The sequence below is a fragment of the Habropoda laboriosa genome, unplaced genomic scaffold (genome assembly GCF_001263275.1).
Source record: "Habropoda laboriosa isolate 0110345459 unplaced genomic scaffold, ASM126327v1 scaffold302, whole genome shotgun sequence".
NCBI classification, from domain to species: domain Eukaryota; kingdom Metazoa; phylum Arthropoda; class Insecta; order Hymenoptera; family Apidae; genus Habropoda; species Habropoda laboriosa.
Window position 1 is genome coordinate 472,166 of NW_017100444.1, and position 5,542 is coordinate 477,707.

Below are 5,542 nucleotides of genomic sequence, written 5' to 3' on the forward strand. Positions count from 1 at the left end.
TCGTGTATTCTTATAATTTCAGTTATTACTTTATAATTAAATCACGCATAAAGAATATCACAATTGATTCTAAAGGTAGCAAAGAAACAATGATTTAGAAGAGCATAGAATTTCTACTCATAAAAATTTTGAACCTATTCGATCAGTGTTCGATTCTACTTAGGAGTATTGTCTTCGTTTCTAGAAATACTCACAAAAGGTTCGAATCTGTCTCGTTTAAGTTTGAGTGTACTTGGAAGCACTGTTTTTATTTTCCAAATACTTATTAAGAATTCGAATCCAGTCAGTCAAAATTCGAATCTACTCGCGAGATACTCGATCCCATCACTATTATTGAAGTTTTTGACGGATCGGGTACGAGTGAAGCGCATAAGGAAGATCGCACTGTTTACGGGAAAATACAAATTTGCACGTCTTCTACGTTTCGTTCGGTCCTCCAATAGAAATTGTCGTCGATCTAACGCAGAGGTGTCCAACTGGCGGCTCGCGAACGGCCTCCTCCATATCTACTTAAATACTTCACTCTGTTGAACTTCTCCTGCGGGTGCCGCACGAGCCCCACCATCAGCAGGCTAGTCACCATGTACACGTGTATATAAATCCCTAACTAACACTACCAGGGCCATAAATATGTAGTGAGACTCGTGCAACTCCTGGAGAAAAAGAAGTAGGGGAACCGAGAGCCAGATTCGTGTAGCTTTCGGAGGGGATGAAGTTCGACATCTGATCTAACGGGTTCTTATCTCCTAGCCCTACTTTTGATGAATTCTCAAATCTTTTCAGAGTCAAGGGTGTCTCAGTGTGCGGGAGGTGTCGAAACCAAGGATGGCCATCCGCAATAGTGATTCGTTAATTGAAACTACGTCTGCAACAATATTTAGTATAAATAGTTGACACATGGACTGAACTAGAGATTTTTAAAGTAACAAGAGAAAGAACATTAGACTTCGTATCCTTCTAACACAATCAGTAAGTTGGAACATGAGTCAGCAGCAATTATGCAAATACACCTACGCCAACCTGACATTCTTACGTTGAGGAATCAGGGGAAGTACGTTAACAGTAATGTATGTAAATCAGAGGTGTCCAACTGGCGGCTCGCGAACGACCTCCTCCATATCTACTTAAATACTTCACTTGTTTGCAAGAAAACCCAGATTTTCGCGACTTCTACGTTTCGTTCGGTCCTCCAATAGGAATTGTCGTCGATCTAACGCAGAGGTGTCCAACTGGCGGCTCGCGAACGGCCTCCTCCATATCTACTTAAATACTTCACTCTGTTGAACTTCTCCTGCGGGTGCCGCACGAGCCCCACCATCAGCAGGCTAGTCACCATGTACACGTGTATATAAATCCCTAACTAACACTACCAGGGCCATAAATATGTAGTGAGACTCGTGCAACTCCTGGAGAAAAAGAAGTAGGGGAACCGAGAGCCAGATTCGTGTAGCTTTCGGAGGGGATGAAGTTCGACATCTGATCTAACGGGTTCTTATCTCCTAGCCCTACTTTTGATGAATTCTCAAATCTTTTCAGAGTCAAGGGTGTCTCAGTGTGCGGGAGGTGTCGAAACCAAGGATGGCCATCCGCAATAGTGATTCGTTAATTGAAACTACGTCTGCAACAATATTTAGTATAAATAGTTGACACATGGACTGAACTAGAGATTTTTAAAGTAACAAGAGAAAGAACATTAGACTTCGTATCCTTCTAACACAATCAGTAAGTTGGAACATGAGTCAGCAGCAATTATGCAAATACACCTACGCCAACCTGACATTCTTACGTTGAGGAATCAGGGGAAGTACGTTAACAGTAATGTATGTAAACTATTCCACGTTAAATCATATGAGAATTACGGTTAGAGTCTCCGATTTTTTTCAAATTTACGGTATTTGTTGACAGTCTCGTGGTTTTCTTAAGCGGTGGAACGTGATGTGGCTCATTACTGTTCACGCAACTTCCCGCGCTTCCTCGAGTGAAGATCGAGTCAGTGTAATTTTTTAATTTATTCAGTAATATCTATTTGACCGCCTTCAAAATAATTTCCAATAAGCATTGCTTGCAATATATTTATGCCAACGGTTTCTCCAATATTCATAACATCCCTGAAACTTGATTTCTAGGATGGCTGTTAGCTTATTTAGCGAATTTTATTGCCTCAATTGACCCAAAACAGCGTCCCTGTACTGGAAGTTTCAGTCTGAGAAACAGAAAAAAATTGCACAGAGCTTGTAAAATGATAGTCAAGTTTTTGGCCAAAAAATCACGAACAAGCATTCAACTGTACGTTATCGTAGTGCAAAATTCATAAGTTGTTTTCCTATAAAACCGACAGATTTTGAGGATCGAATCACGCAAACGCTGCATGACACCTAAGTACTATAGTTTAGTGATTGCTTGATCAGTGGATAGGAATTCTTTGTATACTACACCGCGAAAATCGAAGAACGTGTTTGTTCTGGAACTTTTTGAACCGAATAGGATGCAAACTTAAGCACAATGGGTACTTTCTACGAACTGTGTCGGTTGTATAGTCGACTGTGGCGCGTCCGTCTATCCGGTTGCAATTCAAACTTGAATTTTGCGAGGTTGTGAATCTCCCTTATGCAAACTGCGGCAACTTCAAGACGATGGCCCTTTTGCGGAAGGAAAGATCTATTTCTTCGAATACAGAGAGGAGGTGTGCCTAGAAGGTGTTTTGCTGCATTATTGGGAGTGGTTGATCGGTTGATAAACTTAATCATTGGAACATTGAATGTTTACTGTGAAAAGAAGAGTGAACCTCGGTGCTATCAATCTAGAATAGGGATGATTTAGGGTGACTGTGTATTTATTTAGGTGTGCTCATAGGTAATAAAACCATAAAGCCTGCAGATCTGTTATCCGTATTTTCCGAAAAGGATTAGAGTAATTGTGGGCATCGTTTTAAAATTAATTTCACGTTTTCTGTTGCATCTATTGGCTTTATGGATTTACTGTCGCTACACGCCCTTTTAAGCTTCTTATGGATTTTAAGCAAGAGTTTGCCCATCGGTTGCTATTCTTATGATTGTGTTTCCTTGCTTTTTCGGCACCGAACACCGCGAATTAGTCGCACTTGATTCGATTGGTTTAACTTTTCTAGAATAAAATGTTGAATGTTGCGGTCAGCGCAACACTTGGGTCATTTGATTGCTGACTTCCTCGAATATAGAATTTCTCGTTGTTTTATCTCAATCGGCCTGTCTCACATCCTTGGAGAGTCTTAGGCCTGCTAGTACTCTACTCACCGAGATGACTTAAGGTGACGAAGAGAGTTAGGCCTAAAGGGCAGCAGTCCCGTGTCCACTACTTGCCAGTGAGCCGTGTTCTGGATTCATGACATGTCTATTGCTACTGAGCGTGTAGAAGCAAGTACATATCTATGTAGCAATTTATATGGCTCCCAGAAGCCTAGAGTTTCTGCGTTCATAAAGTAATTTCAAGCCTTGATTTCTGGCTTGAATGGTAGACTGCAAAACAAAAATCTTAATCAGGGCCTGCTCAAAAACAACATTACCAAGTCATGAACCCAATCGGTTTAACGCATATGTTGCTGCATGTTCTCGAGATTCATGAAACATTCTACGTAATACACATAAAATAATTAAGAAATTGTGTTAGTACTAAATAAGAAAAAACTTAAGTGTTTAATACACGTTAGGGCTAGTTAGAAGTGCATAATGCACGTGAATGTTTATAATACTTAGTACATATAAAAATTGGTCTCATTTACTAAATATAAAAGAAATTATTTATTAATATATTTTTATGCATTCTGTTACATAGAAATACTGTAAATAATAATGTATTCTACTACAAGTTACGCAGAAGGAGATCACGAGAAGAAAAAATTAAATTCATAAAGTGAATCTTTCATTAGTCCCAGATTTATTAATGTTTCATTGAGTTGCTTTTACCACATACAAGATTTAGAGAGAATTTAAAAGTGCGACCACTTAATAGCAATAAAGTAATATTACTAAAAAACTATTAAAGGAAGAAAGGTAACAAGAATACTAATTGTAAGCAAATCACGTCCTTTCATTATTTCTTGATCATTGATATTCTTCCCTAACAAAGACACCTTTTTTTCGTCCGTTTTATTCATATCTCCACACACACATACTACTTATGCCCATATTTATACCGCATATGCACGTCAATTATATCTTTCCATATTCGTATCTGTATTTTTTATTCAACAGTATCAGTTAGCGTTTTACCATGGTGGAAACATTAACTTACAGAAGTAAAACTAAATTTAACGAAAATTTAGCTATAGAATAAAACAATACCGAAATGTTTCGTCGAAGCATTAAAATCTATTAAAACTTACTCACTGTCTCACGTAAAATAAAATCTTTTCCCAAATTTGGCAAATCTCTCAATTCATTCCTTTATGAAATCTATCTGCAATGTTAAAATGTACAATTCCCCGATTCCCGCGTCATATTTTGTAGCGCGCTTATTCTCCCGGTGGAAGTGTAGAACAGCTCCCGTGGACCAGCCTGTAAGACAGTTTTCCATAAATAAAACGTTTGTATCAGCACTTACGGAGTAGGAGCATGAATCACCGGGCGCAGAAGCCCGAAAGGAAGAAGGAGCCCGTTATCGTTCACCAGTATAACAAATATCCAATCTCAACGTAAGAAATACGACTGGAATCTGACGCGAGACGAATCTACGAGTCGTAAGTTTATCGCGGTCACGGGCCGAAGCGGCGCTCGTGCTTCGAAAGTTGTAACACATGCCAGTTTTCCGGGAGCACCGGGAAGTCAGCGACGTGCTAAGCCGGCCATAAATCGCGAAAGAAATTCCAAAAGTGTCGCTGTTACTGGCAGTTGCTGTCGAGCTTTCCGGGGACTGGCGATTCGACCCTCGCATCGCGTCTCAAGGAAAATCGTTGCCACGGTCAATATCCAGATATCATCGCGATGTTGGTTTCGTTTTCGAGATGCTTGCGAAGAGAGTGGTAAATGTGGAGGAGGGGAGGTGTGCTTGGCGGAGGGTCGCTTAGTGACATATCTAGAGCAAATTAAGATTAGGAAATTTAGTGCCGATTGTTCACGGTTGATTCGAATATTGGATGCTGTGCGAGATAAGAAAATGTAAATAGATGTTTATTTCGTGTTTAATCGTTTGTACAAGAAATCAATGGTATTATATAAGGAGGAACTCTCTGTTAGTGTAGAATACATTGTTATAAAATGACAAAAGATGTAAAATAAGGATTCGTGTCCGGCCACACCCTGTATAAATGATAAAACTGACTCTACAAAAGGTTTGAAGGATTTTGGAAGTGATATTGCACACTTTTCAACTCCACTAACTTGCTCATAAAGGGTCTCTTTACCTAAAAGTAAAGAGATATTAACCCTTTCGCGACGGCGGAACTAGCCATCACTAACGAACGGGTCGTCGTGCCATTAGTGCACACCATGCGCATTAAGAGTGTCTCGCGTTTTTCAAATCTTAGAGGATTTCGTTGGAACAGCAGAGGACTTAAGGGTGTATCGGA